Source organism: Bufo bufo, chromosome 9, assembly GCF_905171765.1.
Source record: "Bufo bufo chromosome 9, aBufBuf1.1, whole genome shotgun sequence".
NCBI classification, from domain to species: Eukaryota; Metazoa; Chordata; class Amphibia; order Anura; family Bufonidae; genus Bufo; species Bufo bufo.
The window spans coordinates 57,810,686-57,834,391 of NC_053397.1; the positions used below are offsets into that span (position 1 = coordinate 57,810,686).

The window sequence follows — 23,706 nt, forward strand, 5'->3', positions numbered from 1 at the left end:
AAGGTGTATGTTTCACAAAATGGTACCAATAACACCATCACCTCATCCCGCAAAATTGCTACATAAGAAAATCGCTCAAAAAATAAAAAAAACTATAGCTCTTAGAACATGGAGATATTAAAACATCATTTTTTTGTTTAAAATAGGCTATTATTGTGTTAGGCTACATGCACACGACCGTGCCGTTTTTTGCAGTCCGCAAACCGCGGATCCGCAAAAAACGGAAGCCGCCCCTGTGCCTTCCGCAATTTGCGGAACAGAACGGGCGGCCCATTGTAGACATGTCTATTCTTGTCCGGAAAACGGACAAGAATAGGACATACTATATTTTTTTGCGGGGCCTCGGAACGGAGCAATGGATGCAGACAGCACACGGAGTGCTGTCCGCATCTTTTGCAGCACCATTGAAGTGAATGGGTCCCCACTCGAGCCGCAAAAAAGCGTACCCGAAAAACGGTCGTGTGCATGAGGCCTTAAAGTGAAATAAATGAAAAAAATATACATATTAGGTATCACCGCGTCCATAACAACCAACTCTATAAAAATTTCACATGACCTAACCCCTCAGGTGAACACCGTAAAAAATAAAAATAAAAACAAAAACAAAATTTATTTGTCACCTAACATCACATAACGTGAAACACCAAGTGATCAAAAAGGCACATGCCCCCAAAATTGTACCAATCAAACTGTCATCTCATCCCGAAAAAAATTAGACCCTACTTAAGACAATCGTAAAAAAAAAAAAAAGCTATGGCTCTCAGACTATGGAGAACCTCAAACAAAAATTTTGGGGTTTGAAAAATGCTATTATTGTGTAAAACTTTAATAAATAAGAAAAAGTATACATATTAGGTATTGCCACGTCCGTAACGAAATGTCACATGACCTAACCCCTCAGGTGAACGCTGTAGAAATTAATAAATAAAAACTGTGCCAAAACAACCAATTTTTTGGTCACCTTGCCCCATAAAGTGTAATAATGAATGATCAAAAAATCATATGTACCCAAAAATTGTACCAATAAAAACGTCAACTCTTCCTGCAAAAAACAAGCCCCTGGACAAGACGATCGGCAGAAAAATAAAAAAATAAGGCGTTCAGAATTTTTTTTCCAAAAATGCTTTATTATATAAAACTGAAACAAATAAAGTAGACATATATGATATCATTGCATCCGTAACAACCTGCTCTATAAGAATAGCACATGATCTACCCTGTCAGATGAATGTTATAAAAAATAAAAAAATAAAAACATTGCCAAAACAGCCATTTTTTGGTTACCTTGCCTCACAAAAAACGCAATATAGAGCAATTAAAAATCATATGTACCCCAAAATAGTACCAATAAAACTGGCACCTTATCCCCTAGTTTCCAAAATGGGGTAACTTTTTGGGAGTTTATACTGTAAGGGTGCATCAGGGGGGCTTCAAATGTGACATGACATCTAAAAACCAGCCCAGGAAAATCTACCTTCCAAAAACCATATGGCGCTCCTTTTCTGCTGCGCCCTGCCGTGTGCCCGTACAGCAGTTTACGAACACATGTAGGGTGTTTCTGTAAACAAAAATAACAGTAATACCTTTGGCACTAGGGATGAACGTGCAGAGGTATAATGTCTCACTCTAAATTATATATCAAAAACCAAGTGGACTGGGTATAATTAAAACATAACTTTTACTATGGTATTTTAAAAAGACGTAAATAATAGACCAAATTGCAGTGAGAAGATAAACAACAATAAATAACGCCACCTACTAATTCCACAGTGTAATAGAAGGAAAAAGGGTGGATCTTACCACTTTCGGTAGAAGGAAAATCTGCAGATGGCGTGGATGTCCAGGGCTGCCATCAGAAATTTTGGGGCACCTTACACAGCTCAAGGCCTGGGCCCCCCTCCTACCCCGCCCCTTTAGAATCTTTCCTGACTCCGCCTCCCGGCCCCCCTCCACCCCCAATTTCATTATTTTTTTGCATTAGGATGCATTAGGGCCGTACGGATCCATTCGGGGCCTCTTGTGAGAGCCTTCAAACGGAACTCACAAGCGGAGCCCCAAACGCGAATGTGAAAGTAGCCTGTTATGGGGGGAATCTGTGGATGACGCACTGTTATGGGGGATATCTGTGGATGACGCACTGTTATGGGGGGAATCTGTGGATGACGCACTGTTATGGGGGGAATCTGTGGATGACGCACTGTCATGGGGGGATCTGTGGATGACGCACTGTCATGGGGGGGATCTGTGGATGACGCACTGTCATGGGGGGGATCTGTGGATGACGCACTGTCATGGGGGGGATCTGTGGATGACGCACTGTCATGGGGGGGATCTGTGGATGACGCACTGTCATGGGGGGGATCTGTGGATGACACACTGTTATGGGGGATCTGTGGATGACAAACTGTTATGGGGGGATCTGTGGATGACGCACTGTTATGGGGGGATCTGTGGATGACGCACTGTTATGGGGGGGATCTGTGGATGACGCACTTTTATGGGGGGGATCTGTGGATGACACACTTATGGGGGGATCTGTGGATGACACTCAACCACTCTCAAACTTGTTAAAAGGATCCCAAACACAATATGCACAATAATAACACTCCCCACCCCCTCCAACACTTAATTAACCCCTTCATGGCCTAAACTTTTTTTGTTTTTTCTAAGCAGTACACAGCTAAATGGGGCTGGGTGGGCTGGCAAGGGAGGGGTTAATAATAAGTGATGGATCATGGTCTGGAGGATCATCATGGCCCTGGATAATGTTGCTCGGTCTTTGCTCGGGGGTAAAATGCAAAGCTGTTTTCTGGATTATCCCACAGGGCCATGATCCTTCATCACTTATTGCTATTAACCCCTCCCTTGCCAGCGCCATTTAGCTGTGTGTTCTGACTGCAGCTAAACACACAGCTAAATGGGGCTGGCAAGGGAGGGGTTAATAACAATAAGTGACGGAGGATCATGGCCCTGTGGGATAATCCAGAAAACAGCTTTGCATTTTACCCCCGAGCAAAGACCGAGCAACATTATCCAGGGCCATGATGATCCTCCAGAGCATGATCCATCACTTATTGTATTGTTATTAACACCTACTTGCCAGCCCACCCAGCCCCTTGCCTTATGGATGGAAACAAGTCAAATAATAACCTACCTAATTTAACCTAATGGACGTTATGGACCTAATGAATTATTGGGGGGGGGGGGGGGGTCCATCCAAGTCCAAGAAGATCATGTGTGTGATGGAGGAGAGGGCACTAGGGCAGCTGGGCAGGCTTCCAGACCACCACAGTCTCAGACCACAAGTTACCTCCAGACAGTACTGCGTCTGCTGCCACTCTCTCTGCCACTGCCAGGCCAGAACAGAAGTTCAAGTTCACAGCGCTAATTTGAATGACGCCGGCGGCGTGAGGCAGCGACGACAGACAGGTACAGCCAGCCGCACGCACAGCATCTGAGGTCACGTGCCGCTGCGCATCGGCTGCTTTTAAAGGGGAATGCAGCCGGGCCCGGAATACCGTCCCCACTCTCCAGGTTAGGCTAAGGTGTGTTGTACACTACTTACTGCGGCCGAATCAGCGGAGCGGCGGGGGGAGGGTCGGTCAACGGGGCCAGGAACAATCAATTGCCCAGGCCCCCTGCAGACAAAAAAATAAAAAATGAAATTGGAACTGGCCGGGCCCCCTCGGGGTCCGGGCCCCTTACTGGGGTATCGGCTGTACCCCCCTGATGGCGGCCCTGTGGATGTCCTAATGTGTGGTGGCAAAAGAACACTTGTGACCGGCACTCTTGTGGTCCATGGCGGTAAATATATCTCATATTATGCCCTAATGGTATAACCCTACCTAACAGGAGGGTCAGGGGCTATAGAAGTCATCTGCCTAGCGGACACAGAGCACCCGCCCCGATAGGGGCGACCCCGCACGGAAGCTGTCCCTGTATCGGGGCCTAATCCCTATTTGAACCCTTATAACAAAGCCCTACATGCCATGTTTCGTTCCATAAAACCGGAACTCATCAGAGGACTCAATGAACTGAAGGGAATATGGTTTAGACTAAAGGAAAATTCCTTATGGTGTGGAATGTAGGGACATTCAATGATAAACATCCATACCGAGGTGTGGGGAAGTGTCCCCAATCCACCTCCGTCTCACCACAAGTTGTAGGTATTTGGGAGAGCCTGTAAAATGCAGAATCAGGGTAATAAATATTGAGTTTTGTTTGGCTGTTAAACCTCGATGTGTTAAAGAAAAAAATTGATTAAAATTGAAAATCTGCCAAAAAAGTGAAATTTTGAAATTTCATCTCCATTTTCCTTTGATTCTTTGGTACACCTTAAGGGTTAACAAAGTTTGTAAAATCAGTTTTGAGTAACTCAAGGGGTGTAGTTTCTACAATGGGGTCGATTATGGGGGGTTTCCACTATGTAAGGCCTCTTTCACACTTGCGTTGTCCGGATCCGTCGTGCACTCCATTTGCCGGAGGTGCCCGCCGGATCCGTAACAATGCAAGTGAACTGAAAGCATTTGAAGACGGATCCGTCTTCAAAATGCGTTCAGTGTTACTATGGCAGCCAGGATGCTATTAAAGTCCTGGCTGCCATAGTAGTAGTGGGGAGCGGGGGAGCAGTATACTTACAGTCCGTGCGGCTCCCGGGGCGCTCCAGAATGACGTCAGAGCGCCCCATGCGCATGGATGACGTGATCCATGTGATCACGTCACCCATGCGCGTGGGGCGCCCTGACGTCACTCTGAAGCGCCCCGGGAGCCGCACGGACGGTAAGTATACTGCTCCCCCGCTCCCCACTACACTTTACCATGGCAAACAAGACTTTAGTGTCCTGGGAGGCATGGTAACCATTCAGAAAAAGCTAAACGTCGGATCCGGTAATGCGCCGAAACGACGTTTAGCTTAAGACCGGATCCGGATTAATGCCTTTCAATGGGGCAAGTGTTCAGGATTTTTGACCGGAGCAAAAAGCGCAGCATGCTGTGGTATTTTCTCCGGCCAAAAAACGTTCCGTTCCGGAACTGAAGACATCCTGATGCATCCTGAACGGATTTCTCTCCATTCAGAATGCATGGGGATAATCCTGATCAGGATTCTTCCGGCATAGAGCCCCGACGACGGAACTCTATGCCGGAAAAGAACAACGCAAGTGTGAAAGAGCCCTAAGCCCCACAAAGTGACTTCAGAACTGAACTGGTCCTTAAAAAGTGTGATTTGGAAATCTTCTTAAATATTTTAAGAATTGCTTCTAAAATTCTAAGCCTTCTAACGTCCTAAAAAAATTGAATGCCAACATAAAGTAGACATATGGGGAATGTTAAGTTATAAATATTTTATAAGGTATCACTTTCTGTTTTAAAAGCAGAGAAATAGAAATTTAGAAAATTGCACATTTTTCAAAATTTTTGGTAAATTTGGGATTTTTTCCTAAATAAAGGTGAAATATATTGACTCAAATTTATGACTATCATGAGGTACAATGTGTCACGAGAAAACAATCTCAGAATGTCTTGGATAAATAAAAGTGTTCCAAAGCTATTACCACATAAAGTGACACATGTCAGATTTGCAAAAAATGGCCTGGGCAGAAGGGCGAAAACTGACGTGGGTTAGAAGGGGTTTATAACACCTCACCTTTGTACAACTATCAGTGACTGACAGATATCTCTTTATACACTTACGCCTTTACTCCAGTCTTCTCTGCAATACCACTTCTCACCACCGTGTCTGCTATTGGACTCAGTTCACCCTAACTGCTGTTCTTACTGCAGTTTGAGCTATTGGAGTGTTACCTGTTGTCTCACACTGTGAGTCAGCTGTCAACCTTATTAGCCAATCCTGTAGGTAGTGGTTCAGTTTCTCTCTTGCTGCGTTCTGTCCTGTCTCCTGCAAGAGTGCTGAATAACACCCTAGGGGTTAGTAGCTGCCATCCACTGGTTGACACAGAGAAACCACACTCTCTGGTTTGACCAGTGGGTCCCACCCATTGGTCGTAACAGTAGAATATTTTTTGTCGCACAACCCTTTTAAGTCCTAAAGGTGGTGGAGGCTCCAGGGCCATGTTTCCAATCTATAATACAGGCCTGGCACTACTATTACGTGTCATTCCTGATTGGTTTACAATTTTGATTTCGCCAACTGAATTCTAGTCAGTGTCACATAAAATACATGTCACAGTGTGTATGCGTGTTACAATGTGAATATATATGTGTCACAGTGTGTATATGTGTGTCGCAGTATATATATATATATATATATATATACTAAATGATGAATATGGGTTTGTATTTATTGTGTTCATAACCATGACCCCCCCCCTTTACAGAAACCTGCATATGTTACTATATTACATCAAAATATTATCAAAATTTACACCAAGCACATGCTTCACAGTTACAAGAACTTCAAATCCCTAATCTGTCATTAGGTAGCCACTGTGACTACCTAACAGGAGGTCAGTGGATTTGTACTTGTCTCTATTCCCTCATGGACTATCTGTGACAGTGTCGGCAGAGTCATCTGCTGCTATAACTGTTGTGAACATTCCTCTCACGTGAGGGCGATTAAAATAGGAAGTGAATGCTAATGTAACCACATACTAAGAATCAGAAAATCAATGTGTTCTTGTGTCCAATTGCAAAAATATTATTATTAGGTCCATGTAGTCTTTATTAAACTGTGCACTGCCAACAATACTAAGGATCATGACAATTTGAAATTTGTAGCCAGCGTTGTAACTAGTAACTAGTGAAGCGGAATTCGGTCCGGAGTTTAGGAAAACTTCGTTTCGCAACAAATCTGAATTTCCTCCCGTTTTGTGGTAACGAATCAGGTTTTCCTAAAATAATGGATACACGTGTTGCAAAGCGAAATTTAGTGTAGAGGAGACAAGCCCAGGAATGCAAGATCGCCCATAATGCCGTGCAGCCCGCCCCTGTGATGTCACAACCCTATAAAAACCCTCATCCCGCGTGGTCTCCACCATTGTCCTGTGAGCTGAGCATAGGGAGAGATGTAATATAGTAACATAGTTTATAAGGCCAAAAAAAGACATCTGTCCATCCAGTTCAGCCTGTTATCCTGCAAGTTGATCCAGAGGAAGGCAAAAAAAAACTGTGAGGTAGAAGCCAATTTTCCACACTTAAGGGGAAAAACTTTCCTTCCTGACTCCAATCAGGCAATCAGAATAACTCCCTGGATCAACGACCCCTCTCTAGTAGCTATAGCCTGTAATATTATTACACTCCAGAAATACATCCAGGCCCCTCTTGAACTCTTTTAGTGAACTCACTATCACCACCTCTTCAGGCAGAGAGTTCCATAGTCTCACTGCTTTTACCGTAAAGAATCCTCTTCTATGTTTGTGTACAAACCTTCTTTCCTCCAGACGCAGAGGATGTCCCCTCATCAGTCACAGTCCTGGGGATAAATAGATGATGGGAGATATCTCTGTACTGACCCCTGATATATTTATACATGGTTATTAGACCTCCCCTCAGTCGTCTTTTTTCTAAAATGAATAACCCTAATGTTGATAATCTTTCAGGGTACTGTAGTTGCCCCATTCCAGTTATTACTTTAGTTGCCCTCCTCTGAAGCCTCTCCAGCTCTGCTATGTCTGCTTTGTTCACAATAGCCCAGAACTGTACACAGTCCTCCATGTGTGGTCTGACGAGTGATTTGTAAAGTGGTATGACAATGTTCTCATCACGGGCATCTATGCCCCTTTTGATGCAACCCATTATCTTATTGGCCTTGGCAGCAGCTGCCTGACACTGTTTTTTGCAGCTTAGTTTGCTGTTCACTAAAATTCCTAGGTCTGTTCCCATGTCAGTGTTACCCAGTGTTTTACCATTTAGTATATACGGGTGACTTGCATTATTCCTTCCTATGTGCATAACCTTACACTTGTCAGTGTTAAACCTTATCTGCCACTTATCTGCCCAAGCCTCCAGTCTATCCAGATACCTCTGTAGTAGTATACTGTCCTCTTCAGTGTTAATTACTTTACACAGTATAGTGTCATCTGCGAAAATGTATGTTTTACTGTGCAAGCCTTCTACAAGATCATTAATAAATATATTGAAGAGAATAGGGCCCAATACTGACCCCTGAGGTACTCCACTAGTGACAGTGACCCAATCTGAGTGTGTACCGTTAATAACCACCCTCTGTTTTCTATCACTGAGCCAGTTAGTTACCCACATACAGACGTTTTCTCCCAGTCCGACATTTTCATTTTATATACTAACCTTTTATGCGGTACAGTGTCAAATGCTTTGGAGAAGTCCAGATATACGACATCTATTGATTCGCCGCTGTCAAGTCTAGAACTTACCTCCTCATAGAAACTGATTATGGTGTTATTTGCTTATTTTCATTGACTTACTCCAAGATAACATCTCTTAGAAAACCTCCAAACAGTTTACCCACAACAAACTTACCGGCCTATAGTTTCCGGGTTCTGTTTTTGGACCCTTTTTGAATATTGGCACCACATTTGCTATGCGCCAATCCTATCAGAAATAAGGGTCTGGCTATGACATTACTTAATTCTCTTAGGATAAAGGGGTGTATGCCATCCGGTTCTGGCGATTTGTCTATTTTAATCTTTTTAAGACGCCGCTGTATTTCTTCCTGGGTCAGACAGGACACTTTTAATGGGGAATTACCTTTTACATTCTGCATTTCATCTGACAGTTTATTTTCCTCAGTGAATACAGTGGAGAAAAAAATATTTAATAGCTTTGCTTTCTCCTCGTCGCTCTCTGCAACTCCCCCATCCTTACTCTGTAAAGGGTCGACACCTTCAGATTTATACTTTTTACCATTTATATAATTGAAGAACATTTTAGGGTCAGTTTTGTTCTCTTTGGCAATTAATCTCTCTGCCTCTAGTTGGGTTGCTTTTATTTGTTTTTTACATATTCTATTTTTTTCCTTATAGTTTTTCAGTGCTTCCTTGCCACCCTCCTGTTTTAGTGATTTAAATGCTTTTTTTTGTCATTTATTGTTTCTTCACAGTTCTATTTTCCACATTGGTTTCTTCTTGTTCCTTAACCTTTTATTCCCATAAGGTATGTACTTCTCACAATTCGATTTTAGGATGCTTTTAAAAATATCCCATTTTGTGGCTGTATTTTTTATTTTTGAGGACTTTGTCCCAGTTAGTTAGGCCTATGGCCTCTCTTAGTTGTCTTCCCTGAAGAAACACTCTTTTGAATGATAATTGGAAGTTTATCCCCCAACCTGCACATCTGTTGTTCTGTCAGGTCTATTGGTTAATATTATGTCCAGTATGGCTGTCCCTCTAGTCGGGTCCAGAACCAGTTGGGAAAGGTAATTGTCTTTGGTTATTGCCAAGAACCTGTTTCCTATATGAGATATACAAGTGTCAGTTTCCCAGTCGATATCTGGGTAGTTGAAGTCCCCTGTAATAAACACCTCATTATGATCTGCCACCTTGTCTATCTTGTTTAGAATTAGATTTTATGTGGACGCTGTTACAGTGAGGAACAGAAGTATTTGAACACCCTACTATTTTGCAAGTTCTCCCACTTAGAAATCAAGGAGGGGTCTGAAATTTAAATTGTAGGTGTGTTCCCACTCTGAGAGACAGAATAAAATAAAAAAAAATCAGGAAATCACATTGTATGATTTTTAAAGAATTTATTTGTCTTGCACTGCTGAACATAAGTATTTAAACACCTGAGAAAATCAGTGTTAATATTTGGTACAGAAGCCTTTGTTTGCAATTACAGAGGTCAAACATTTCCTGTAGTTCTTGACCAGGTTTGCACACACTGCAACAGGGATTTTGGCCCACTCCTCCACACAGATCTCCTCTAGATCTGTCAGGTTTCGGGGTTGTCGCTGAGCAACACAGAGTTTCTATTGAATTTAGGTCTGGAGACTGGCTAGGCCACTCCAGAACCTTGATATGCTTCCTATGGAGCCACATCTTGGTTATCCTGGCTGTGTGCTTCGGGTCGTTGTCATGTTGGAAGACCCAGCCACGACCCATCTTCAATGCTCTGACTGAGGAAAGGAGGTTGTTGCTCAAAATTTCCCAATAAATGGCCCCATTCATCCTCTCCTTAATACAGTGCAGTCGTCCTGTCCCCTTCGCAGAAAAGCACCCCCAAAGGATGATGTTATCACGTCCATGCTTCACAGTAGGGATGGTGTTCTTGGGATTCAACTCATCCTTCTTTTTCCTCCAAACACGACGAGTGAAGTTTAGACCAAAAAGTTCTACTTTGGTCTCATCTGACCACATGACTTTCTCCCATGCCTCCTCTGGATCATCCAGATGGTCACTGGCAAACTTCAGACGGGCCTGGACATGTGATGACTTGAGCAGGGGAACCTTCCGTGCAATGCATGATTTGAAACCATGACGGCGTAGTGTTCTACCGACAGTAACCTTTGAAACTGTGGTCCCAGCTCTCTTCATGTCATTGACCAGCTCCTCCCTTGGAGTTCTGGGCTGATTCCTCACCTTTCTTTTCATCAGTGATACCCCACAAGGTGAGATCTTGCATGGAGCCCCAGTCCGAGGGAGACTGACAGTCGTCTTTAGCCTCTTCCATTTTCTAACAATTGCTCCAACAGTTGATCTATTTTCACCAGCTGCTTTGGAATTGCACCGTAGCCCTTTCCAGCTTTGTGGAGGTCCACAATTTTGTCTCTGGTATCTTTTGACAGCTCTTTGGTCTTGCCCATGGTAGTAGTTGGCGTCTGACTGACTGTGGGGTGGACAGGTGTCTTTAAAGAGCTCAGACAGGTGCTACTAAGTTAGATTAATGAGTGGAGTAGAGGTGGACTTTTTAAAGGCACAGTAACAGGTCTTTGAGAGCCAGAATTCTTGCTGTTTCTCAGGTGTTCAAATACTTATGTTCAGCAGTGCAAGACAAATACATTCTTTAAAAATCATACAATGTGATTTCCAGATTTTTTTTTTTAAATCCTGTCTCTCAGAGTGGGAATGCACCTACAATGTGAATTTCAGACCCCTCCATGATTTCTAAGTGGGAGAACTTGCAAAATTGCAGGGTGTTCAAATACTTCTGTTCCTCACTGTATATTAGGTGGTTTATAATAAACTCCTATTAGTAATTTATTATTGTTTTTGCCTCCATGTATTTCTACCCACAGTGACTCCACATTTTCATGTCCCTCATTTATATCTTCTCGGACTGTGGGCTTTAGACAGGACTTTACATAAAGGCAGACCCCTCCCCCTCTCCGGTTTTGACGATCCTTTCTGAACAGACTGTAACCCTGTACATTACCTGCCTAGTCATAGCTATCATCCAGCCATGTCTCCGTTATTCCCACTATGTCATAGTCCTCCTCACACATCACTAATTCCAGTTCACCAGTTTTATTAGTCAGGCTTCTGGCATTAGTATACATACAATTAAGAGGATTATGTATATTTTTTACCCTACATCTTTCCTTCTGAACTTTTCTAGTCCCTCCTTCCATTCCTCCCCCAGTTCCATTACCTCGCCCCTGGTCTCTATCTGCACTATCTTCCCTCCTATAATGTAATTACCCTCCCCCAGTCCCTATTTTAAACACTCCTCCAACCTTCTAGCCATCTTTCTCCCCAGCACAGCTGCCCCTTCCCCATTGAGGTGCAGCCCGTCCCTACGATAGAGCCTGTAGCCGATAGAGAAGTCGGCCCAGTTCTCCAGGAACCCAAACCCCTCCTTCCTACACCAGTTTTTAAGACAATTGTTAATCTCCCTAATTTCCCGCTGCCTTTCTTGCGTGGCTCGTGGTACCGATAGTATATCAGAAAATACTACCTTTGAGGTCCTTGCCATAAGCTTTTGACCTAAATCCCTAAAATCCTTCTTAAGGACGCTCCACCTACCTCTAACTTTGTCATTGGTTCCGATATGGACCATGACCGCTGGATCTGCTCCAGCACCTCCCAGTAATCTGTCCGCGATGTGTCGAACTCGAGCACCAGGAAGACAACACACCGTTCGACAATCCCGGTCTTTGTGACAGATTGCCCTATCTGTACCCCTAATAATTGAGTCTCTCACTACCAGCAGCTGTCTGGCCTGCTCTGTTCTTCTGGTCCCCTGCTTACCGGAGCTGACATTCCACTGACTGGCAGAGGAAGTGTCTGGCTGCAGCAGTGCTCTCCCTGGACTGACATCCCCCTCATCTGCCAAACGTGCAAACTTGTTGGGGTGTGTCAGATCAGGGCTAGCCTCCCAGGCACTCTCCCCTCTACCCCGTTTTTTAACTGTTACCCAGCTAGCTACCTCACTTTCCTGAGCCTCCTCGCTACCACCCTCCCCCACATCTACCACATAGAGTGCTTGCTCAGTGAGCAGCAAACTCTTTTCCAAATTGTCAACGCCTCTCAGTGTTGAAATTCGCCAATTTACCAATAACAAAGATGGAAGCCTTTATTATTTCAGTGCTAGTGAGTCAACCAATACCATCCAGTCTGCACCCTTTTGGAGGGACAGATCTTAATGATGACCATCCTCATCTTTTGCTGGCTTTACTTCTTCCAAATTATCCTTTAAAGTCTCCATATCCTAGAAAAGTCAGCAAGAAGCAGAGAGAGGAGGAGCTGGATGTTCCTGATGATATATTCTCATTGATATTAGATCATGTGGAAAAGGAGGAAAAGCAGATGGCACAAAAAGAGCTCCCACCTATACGACAGGAGAGCGCTGGAGAAGTGGGTATGCCAGCATATTGAGCCCCTGCCTAACCAGCCAAACCCCATACCAGCAACAGCCCCTGTCTAAAGGTGCAGTAAAGGTGCTGCTGCATGGCCGCAACCCATCCAAAGCACGGCCGCTCCGTGTGGCCATAACGTAAGGCAGATTAATTTGCCCTCTTTAAGGGCCAGTGCGCACATACCTTCTGTCTTCACCCTATGGCAGACTCCCTTTGGGTAGTAAGGCAGGTATCAGCATGGGAGACTTGCTGGAAATTCCTGGTAATGTGCTGCCCCGTATCAGATAAGACATTACACAGCTTAAGGCCTGGCAAGTACCAATATGGGAGACGGCATTCAACACTCGTGATGGCCACTACAGGTATCTCAATGCTCAAGTGGTTTTTAAACAACATGTTCTGTGATCCACTCTATGTTTGTAGTGGTATATCTGTCACGGGAAGTACGGGGGAGGAAAGACAACCAAAGGGAACCACAACAAAACAACAGACTAGGCCTCAAACCTAGGGAGTAAAGAGGTCACCTCCTAGCATTCCCTGATACTCACCCTAAGCTGCTAACAACATGTGCAAATCTCAATAGTAGAAATGCACATGCACAGGAACCTGAGACTGCTGAAACACTGCACCAAACCCTCAGCTTAGGGAACAGGGAAAGAGGCAACCGGCTCCTTCCAAACTGAAGGAGCCAGTGTCTCCCTGAGGCCTAGTCAGGACAGACACACCAAGAAAATGGAAAGGACTTAGCTTGAAATGTAACTGGAACAGGAGAACCACCACACAAGCAGAGCACTCCACAGAAGAGCTATCAGTCACAAGGAAGCAAGTGAGAGGCGGAACATATAAGGAGCCACCTGACTGATAATGAGCAGCATCTGCGAAGGGGTGGAAACCTGTCAGCAACAATGAAAACAAGAGAGATCTGTCAGATAGACTCCTGAGTCTTCCGTCTATTAGAACTTCTAAGATCTCTCCCAGGGCCGGCGGTGACAATATCTGGATGACATTATAGTCTTCGGAAGCATGTAAATATGGTGCTACAACGTCTGCAGAAGAACAGGTTTCCTAGCTTGCTAGTTCCTGCTAAGGTGTGCTACAGTTCTGTTTGCCTGTGCTCAACCTCTGTCTGATTACTGGATTTCATCCTCTGCTGCCTGCCCTGAACTTTGGACTGTTTATCATATCATGGTTGCTGTCTGCCGTTCCCTTTGGTTTTGCCTGATCCCTTGGTGCCCCTCACTGGTCTCTCTTGATCCCTTTGAGTCAGCTGTCAATAATATTTTTTTTTTAATGGTAACACCCATCTGGACCTTTATCACAAACTGCTATTAACTTATAACTTCTAGCAGGAATAATGGCACATCTAAGAATAATAAGAATAGATGCTCCAGACTTGTTATGACAAGGGGGATGCAAGTAGTTGCTAAAACAGACATGTCAGGAGAAACTAGAGGACCTCTTTAAATGGTCTGTCCCATTAAACCATCTTATGCCCTATCCTGATAATGGGAGCTTGTGTAAATGGAGCAGTAGACATGCATGTGCACTGCTACTCCATTCAGCTCTATGGGGTTGCTTAAAATAGCCAAGACAATCAGCATGTATGGATGTACGTGTTCTGCATGGATTCATACCCAAATCAGTGGAGAGCATCTTCCACATGGATGAGTAGGCCCAGAGAATGCCATGAAAAACTTAGCTGCCACCACCAGCTTGTGTTCTTCCAGCAATGGTTGCAGGGTTTTTGTTCTTTGATGTTTCTCACCTGACACACCAACGTCCATCCATTCGATGAAGCAGAAAACGTGACTCATTTGGGAAGGTAATTCTTTGTCAGTCAGCGGTGGTCCAATTCCAATCCTGGCGTAAAAAATGTAAGACTTTTCTGCCGATGCAAATTTATTAGCAGAGGTGCAGTCACCATCCATATGTGTCAGGGCCCCATACACAGTTTTAGACACACTACTATTTCCCTTGTCAAAGGGGGCGTGTCCCTGCACAGTCTTCCACTGCTAGTACTGGTTGGAGAGTGTCAGACTCTGCAGAAACACACTGCAAACTAGTAACACCCAGTTGCCAATGTATTTACAGGGAGTGCAGAATTATTAGGCAAATGAGTATTTTGACCACATCATCCTCTTTATACATGTTGTCTTACTCCAAGCTGTATAGGCTCGAAAGCCTACTACCAATTAAGCCTATTAGGTGATGTGCATCTCTGTAATGAGAAGGGGTGTGGTCTAATGACATCAACACCCTATATTAGGTGTGCATAATTATTAGGCAACTTCCTTTCCTTTGGCAAAATGGGTCAAAAGAAGGACTTGACAGGCTCAGAAAAGTCAAAAATAGTGAGATATCTTGCAGAGGGATGCAGCACTCTTAAAATTGCAAAGCTTCTGAAGCATGATCATCGAACAATCAAGCGATTCATTCAAAATAGTCAACAGGGTCGCAAGAAGCGTGTGGAAAAACCAAGGCGCAAAATAACTGCCCATGAACTGAGAAAAGTCAAGCGTGCAGCTGCCAAGATGCCACTTGCCACCAGTTTGGCCATATTTCAGAGCTGCAACATCACTGAAGTGCCCAAAAGCACAAGGTGTGCAATACTCAGAGACATGGCCAAGGTAAGAAAGGCTGAAAGACGACCACCACTGAACAAGACACACAAGCTGAAACGTCAAGACTGGGCCAAGAAATATCTCAAGACTGATTTTTCTAAGGTTTTATGGACTGATGAAATGAGAGTGAGTCTTGATGGGCCAGATGGATGGGCCCGTGGCTGGATTGGTAAAGGGCAGAGAGCTCCAGTCCGACTCAGATGCCAGCAAGGTGGAGGTGGAGTACTGGTTTGGGCTGGTATCATCAAAGATGAGCTTGTGGGGCCTTTTCGGGTTGAGGATGGAGTCAAGCTCAACTCCCAGTCCTACTGCCAGTTTCTGGAAGACACCTTCTTCAAGCAGTGGTACAGGAAGAAGTCTGCATCCTTCAAGAAAAACATGATTTTCATGCAGGACAATGCTCCATCACACGCGTCCAAGTACTCCACAGCGTGGCTGGCAAGAAAGGGTATAAAAGAAGAAAATCTAATGACATGGCCTCCTTGTTCACCTGATCTGAACCCCATTGAGAACCTGTGGTCCATCATCAAATGTGAGATTTACAAGGAGGGAAAACAGTACACCTCTCTGAACAGTGTCTGGGAGGCTGTGGTTGCTGCTGCACGCAATGTTGATGGTGAACAGATCAAAACACTGACAGAATCCATGAATGGCAGGCTTTTGAGTGTCCTTGCAAAGAAAGGTGGCTATATTGGTCACTGATTTGTTTTTGTTTTGTTTTTGAATGTCAGAAATGTATATTTGTGAATGTTGAGATGTTATATTGGTTTCACTGGTAAAAATAAATAATTGAAATGGGTATATATTTGTTTTTTGTTAAGTTGCCTAATAATTATGCACAGTAATAGTCACCTGCACACACAGATATCCCCCTAAAATAGCTAAAACTAAAAACAAACTAAAAACGACTTCCAAAAATATTCAGCTTTGATATTAATGAGTTTTTTGGGTTCATTGAGAACATGGTTGTTGTTCAATAATAAAATTAATCCTCAAAAATACAACTTGCCTAATAATTCTGCACTCCCTGTATAAACCTCTAGTAGTAAAAAGAGAAGAAAGGCACAACACATAACTATAAGAAAAGATGCTCCAGAATTGTAATTTCATGTGGAATACAAGTATTTTAACAGACATGTCAGCAGTAATGACAGGTGTATTGTAAGGGTATTTAATTCTGTTCCCTTTTCCTATTACTATTCTATGTGATGATGTGCTTTGTAATGTAGTACCCATCCCCCACTGTGCTGATAAGACCACATTCCTGAGTGATCTCAGAGACATGTGTGATGCACACTGGAGCAGGGGCTGATGGGAATAACTATGGTCTGCACTAACAATCAATTGGGATTCCGCTCCCTAGCTAGATGGCCTACCGGCGGAGTTCTTTAAAAAATATAGCACTCTATTACTACCACAGTTGATATCTGTGTTTAATGACTCTCTTCAAAAAGGAGAACTACCTGCTTCTATGAAGGAGGCAATAATAGTGGTATTGCCAGAACCTGGGAAAGACCCGACTATCCCCGATTCGTATAGACCGATCTCCCTGCTAACATCTGATGTTAAGATCCTGGCGAACAGATTACAAGCAGTTATCTCAACCATTATACATAGTGATCAAGCTGGTTTTATGCCTGATAAATCTACCTCAGTTAACCTTAGACGGTTATTTCTTAACATTCAGAGGTAGTCAGAATCGGCAGGAAGTCGGGCCATATTATCCCTTGATGCTGCTAAAGCCTTTAATAGTGTTGAGTGGCACTACCTATGGGAGGTATAAAGAGTCATGGGATTCAGAAATACCTTTATCTCTTGGGTTCAACTGATATAATGCAGCTCCAAGGCTAGGAACAGAGCTAATGGTGGTACATCGGAAGTCTTTGAGTTGGGTAGGGGTACACGTCAGGGATGCCCGCTATCCCCTCTTCTTTTTGCCATTACAATTGAGCCACGTGCATGCCTACTTCGCTCATCCAAAAGAATTGTTGGGTTCCCCATGGGAGCCAGAGAGGAACAGGTGTCCCTATATGTGGACGACATGCTCATTCACGTGGGAGATGTGGGAGGGTTGTTGGGCCCCATAATGTCTTATACAAGACTTTGGAGACTGGTCTGGGCTTTGTATAAACTTGGACAAGTCCATTCTGTTCCCACTAGAGCCGGCCCCCGTTGGTCTCTCCCTCTTGTCCACTCAGCTGCAGGTTGCTCACAACTTCAAGTATTTGGGAATCCTGGTTTCATCAAATATTGGGCACTACGTGAAAAATAATATAGATCCACTCCTGAACAACATGTCTGAAAAAATCAATGCGTGGTGTAAACTACTAATGTCTGAAACAGGTAGAAGTAACCTCCTAAAAATCATACTTATGCCGAAACTTGTGTACTGTATGTCCTACATAACTCCCCTGTTTGGATTCCACAACTGATTTTTTTTTTACAATACAAAGGTTGTTTAGAAGCTTGATTTGGATATTTTACAAAGAGGGAAAGATGCAGGGGGTCTCTCTATTCCTAATCCATGGCTATATTTTATTTCCTCACAAATGCAGCAATTTAGGCTTTGGGGGAGGACTCCTGGGGACAACACATTATAGAAAATGAATCCCCTATAGCCCTACTAAAGCATAGTGGTCTCTCTGACAAGTTGGTGGGATATCCTACACTTAATTTGATATATAAGGTTTGGCATAAGTGTTGTGACTTCACTCAGGTCACCCCTCTATGGAGGAATCCTCAGTTGCCTGAAATATTTTGACCAGAGGGGTTCTCCCCTTAGGAACGGAAGGGTGTGGTGTTCTTGTATCAGCTGTAAAGAGATGGTGTGTTCAAATCATTCGAACAATTCAGGAATGAGTTTTCTCTTTGTCATACGGCCTTTTATAAATTTTTGCAATTAAGACATGCATGCTAAGCTCAGGCAAGGTCGCTTACATGTCACTTACATGTACAGTAGTCCCATTGTTGCAACAGATTCTCACATGCGGCTCCTCGAGTGGATTAATATCATCCATATACAGGAGCCTGTTTGTGAAATCTGTGAAGCATGACCCCTTGATGGTCAAACAAAAATGTGAGGGGGAGGTTGGTTCTATTTCAGAGGATCAATGGAAAGCAGTAGTCACCTCAGTTATCAGTTTGCGAGGGCCAGCATATGTCCCAATTATTTCTTGTTCATCGTGTATACCGGACTCCATCCTTTCTGTTCAAGATCGGGGTTAGGAACGATGCTTCCTGCCCCAGATGTGGGGAGAGTCCTGTATCCCTGATGCACATGTTTTGGGAGTGTATGGAGCTTCGGAATTTCTGGACAGGCGTGTTAACTTGTATTAAAGAGACATATCACATTGTGGTCCCGTCTGGTTCGAGGACGTGTGTATTGGGAATGTTGGACATTACAGACTGTAACTCACGCCTGGGTGTGCAGCGTCTGCTCTTCCAGGCCAAGAAGTTGATTGCTAAATACTGGCTTAGACCCCAGCCCCCCTCCAGGGTTGAGTTTTTGAACAGAATAGACGAGATCCTTCGCCTGGATAAAGGAGTATATATTAAAAGGCAGTGTTTGGCCAAGTTTACCAAAATCTGGGACAAGTGGGCATCTTATAGGACCACTGCGACACAACATGGCTTATGATTATATTGGCTGTGTTGAGGGGTGGTTTCAGAGATACGTGTGGTTTTGGAGTATGCATATACGAGACCGGGACTGGGAAGGATAATTATGGCGGGTGGCCTGGAGTGGAGGAATTGAGAGACTAGGTTATCATTGAAAGGGTAGCGGACAAGCTCATACTTAGGGTGTCGGCTATATATTCCTCAGCGCTCTGATACATTATACCTATGTAAGTGGTATGGTATCCGTCTCATCACTGGGGGGAGGGGGGTTTATTAAATAACATTCTATGTTACATTTGAAAGGGTATATTTCTGTATCGTGTGCTTTCATTATTGAAAATTGGATGTCAATTATGGAAAATGTCTTGATATCTTTCTGAATGTCCAATGGGGTTGCATGTACTCATCCCTTTATCTTCTTTATGGGTTTCTCTTTATTGTTTCTGTATATTGAAAACTTGTTAATAAAAAATTATCTGATAAAAAACAACAACAATGAATTGCGATTCCACCTGGAACTTAATCCTAGGTAAGATGTAAGTATTGATTTGCTCTATCTCGTGTACACCCTGGGGTGTTGGTCAAGTGTTGTAACATGGTAGACAGCCATGTGTTATAGCATGGCCGACCAGAACCCTACACCATTTTTTAGTCTAGTGATATTTACTTTTTATTATTCTGTATGTGATTTGCTTGTGTTATCGTATATTTATTCACACTTAGTAAATATATTTATTCACTTAGCCTGCATAACCTTATTTATTCTCAAATCTTTTGAATTCATGTTACATTACAACAGGTCCTCTTCAAAGGAGTTCCCCAGGACATAATGTTGGACTGGTGGGGTCCCAACATTGCTCATGGAAGTGCCGTATTCCCTTCAATGTTTATACAGAGGCAGCAGTTCACCCATTCAAGTCCCATTGTGGACCCCCATGTTCATGTTTAAGTCCTAGATAACCCCCTTTAAATAATGCAATATGACAAAAACAGCTATATATGTATATTTTGCCTAAACAGTAAATAAATGACAGTGACGAAATTGGAAAAAATAAAGTCACACATATGAATATATTGCATTCAAGAGCAATATAATATAGCAGCATTCATTGGCACTTGATTTCTCAGATGTGATCTTTAATTATTGTATAACATATTAACTTAGAATTAAAGTGGTATTACCACAATCAACAATTATCACCTATTTATAGGATAAATGAGACAGGAGCTCACTGATTGACTTCTAAGGGACAGTTTTCTAGGCATGCTCTGTGCCCTGTGCTGAGGTTAAAAGGGATCTGACCTCTGAGTTTTTCTGCAGGAACACTTGTCTTATAGTTTTTATTGTGTTATTGTCACCGCCAGTTCTGTGAGAAGATCTGGCAGACGTTTTTCTCTACCTCTTGTATGATGTTCTTTGTTTTGGTTTCACTTTCTCATCTCCTTTCCTTCTGCCAGGTGTCACTTATTTCGACTAATCGTCTTCCTTTATAATCCCTCCCATACTGCCTCACTTTGCGGTTTATACTACTTCCTGGATGAGGTGTTCACTGCTGGAGGCTGCTTCTGCTGTTTGTACAGATAAGTCATTTACTTTATTGTGTTTCCTTGCTGGCTTGATTCTAGGTGACCCTGACTCCGTCCGTATTAAGTGCAGGGAGCCGGTGGTCGTGTCCCCTCACTATTATAGGGTTTTCAGGTGTCATACAGTATTAGGTACGCGGGCATGCAATCGTCTACCATACAGACCCTTGCATGTGCATAGCAGTCAGGGAGAGCTCTTAGGGTTTTATAGGGCTCACCTATAAGCTCCTTAGTTTGGGATCAAGCCAGTCGCTCGTTTATTTATATGTTCCAGCTATCTGCTAACTTCCATGTGTCTGCTCCTTTAAAATCTTGCACTGTGTATATCTGCATATCAAGTGCCTGTATCTTATATTTTTTATAATTTTTTAAATAAAATTTTTCAATTGTACTGGCAGCACCCCAAGTTTTTTCTTTGTTCAATATTCAAGCATTTCCCCAAATGCCTGAAACCTATTAGAAAAAGTAAAATTTAAAACTTTGTAATATACTTAACTGTTTAAGTTTATACTACACCTCTGCTTGTCTGAACTGTCGTAGATTTCTGTTTCGGCGCACAGACTGCTAGATGTGCCTAATTTATGACCAGGTCTGCACCTCATCGTAAATTGGGTGCATCCTCTGGCAGCACAGGGGATATCAAGACTAGGGATGAATGAATTGACTTCGGATGAGACATCCGAAGTCGATTGCATAAAACTTCATTCTAATACTGTACGAAGCAGGACCTTTAACATCTGGGTCAGTACGATTACAGCGATACCAAATACTTAGTTTTTTTATTTACGTTTTACAACTTTTTACAATAATAGTTTTGCATCACTGCTTCCCAAGATGCATAACTTTCTTATCTTCACCCCCACAAAGAAGGATCCGGAGTCACTAAGAAAGTTTGCAAACTTTTCGAATGCTGGAGCGCTCCACTGAATCTTGATTCAAAATTACTCCAAGGAGCAATAGGACTGAACAAACTGACAGGCAAATCCCGCGAGACAACCATCACGTAGTACGGTAGTCTCGAGCGAGGACGCCAAACAGCGTGAGAAGAAGCCGGCGCAGTGTGGTGAGTAGCGGCAAGAGAAAGAAATTTTCTAGCTACCGGCCCCTAATCAGAAGGGTAAGAGAAACGGTTCCGCTTTACTCCTCACCTGCAGCCTTATACTAACATTCCGGTGTACTAATATCAGTTGGAATTTTATACCTTCTCCTTGAATCGATATTACCATCCGGCCATAGTGCCGATTCCGGAATACCCTCTGTCCCAAATTGGGGAATTATTCCAAGGAGGACACAATTATATATGATAGAGTGACTGTTCTAAAGGATTTCCCTGCAGATCCAACTAGGGGATATATACATTTTGAGTCTTCTAAGGGACATCTCCAACACTACATTGATCATAATAGTGATCACCAACAGTGTGTATTTATCCTGCGGTTTTTATATTCTTATACATTTTTTTTGTATTTTATTTTTAGTGATTGTATTTTTATGTCCTTTTACTGTGGATGTTATGCTGGTTTTAATTTAATGTTGAAATAAATTGCCACTTTTCAATAGAATCACATATTTGAGTGCCAGCCTTACACTTTTTTACTATATTATTCTTCTCACTGACTGGGTGATCAGTTTTTAGGCTAGAGCACCAGTTCCGTTTGGGAGAGGTGGTGAGCTATCCACTATTGTGTTACATCTTTCTTGATTTTTGTCTTGCAGTTTTCATTGGTATCATTTTGGGATAAATTATGCTTTTTGATCGCTTGTTGTTAACTTTTTTGGTGGCGACTACGAATAAATTAGTAAATTCTGCCATTTTTTTTATTGGCATTCACCGTAGGGGATAATTTACATGATATTTGTATAATATGGGTCATTATAGACATGGTGATACCAAACGTGGTGGAGATTTTATTTTTGCCATTTTTTTATTGCAAAACATATTTCCAGGGGAAAAAACATATTTTTTTCATTTGAATTAATGTTTTTACTTTGATTGCTTTTAAAATACAATGCATTATCCCATACTGACATTGACCAGCAAAAAAAAACATTACCTATACCAGGCCCCAGTCAGCCTTTACACATATTGGCACCCCGCGATTGCATTTGAGGGGTGCCGATGGGAGAGAGTGGGAATACGCTTCCTCTGTCACCGCTTACATGCGGTGGCGCCATGAAAGGGAGTTAAACAGCCCCGATCGGCACTCCTGCTGGTCTGGGCTATTAGAGCATGTAAGAGTCGAGCCCCCACTCTCCGCTGCACAATGGATCAGTGCAGAACTTTGACCAGGCCGCTGTGAGCTTAAGGCCCTTTAGGGACCGCTGTAAAAAGGCGTATTGGTGGTCACTATGGGGTTAATTTACTGTCTTTTAAGAGATCAAATAAAAAAATAAAGCTCTTCTTTATTGATCCAGTGCAGTGTAGGCAGAGCCAATCTTGGCCACTTTTTGGAAAACACTGATGTACAGGGTGGGCCATTTATATGGATACACCTTAATAAAATGGGAATGGTTGGTAATATTAACTTCCTGTTTGTGGCACATTAGTATATGCGAGGGAGGGGAACTTTTCAAGATGGGTGGTGACCATGGCGGCCATTTTGAAGTCGGCCATTTTGAATCCAACTTTAGTTTTATGAATAGGAAGAGGGTCAGGTGACACATCAAACTTATTGGCAATTTCACAAGAAAAACAATGGTGTGCTTGGTTTTAACGTAACTTTATTCTTTCATGAGTTATTTACAAGTTTTTGACCACTTATAAAATGTGTTCAATGTGCTGCCCATTGTGTTGGATTGTCAATGCAACCCTCTTCTCCCACTCTTCACACACTGATAGCAACACCGCAGGAGAAATGCTAGCACAGACTTCCAGTATCTGTAGTTTCAGGTGCTGCACATCTCGTATCTTCACAGCATAGACAATTGCCTTCAGATGATACGAGATGTGCAGCACCTGAAACTACGGATACTGTAAGCCTGTGCTAGCATTTCTCCTGCGGTGTTGCTATCAGTGTGTGAAGAGTGGGAGAAGAGGGTTGCATTGACAATCCAACACAATGGGCAGCACATTGAACACATTGTATAAGTGGTCAGAAACTTGTAAATAACTCATGAAAGAATAAAGTTACGTTAAAACCAAGCACACCATTGTTT

The 23,706-nt window shown here is 43.0% G+C and overlaps 1 protein-coding gene across 1 annotated transcript in view; it reads right to left on the bottom strand.

Moving 5' to 3' along the window:
• Positions 1–3,803: 3,803 nt before the first annotated feature.
• The window catches only part of LRRC8C (leucine rich repeat containing 8 VRAC subunit C), a 101,155-nt gene continuing 81,252 nt past the window's right edge, over positions 3,804–23,706 (bottom strand). Inside the window, exons 4-5 of the transcript XR_005774226.1 lie at positions 16,812–16,814; positions 3,804–3,814 (exon numbers count right to left, since the gene is read on the bottom strand). The gene's annotated coding sequence lies outside the window, so the exon portion shown is untranslated. The remainder of the gene's footprint in view (positions 3,815–16,811; positions 16,815–23,706) is intronic.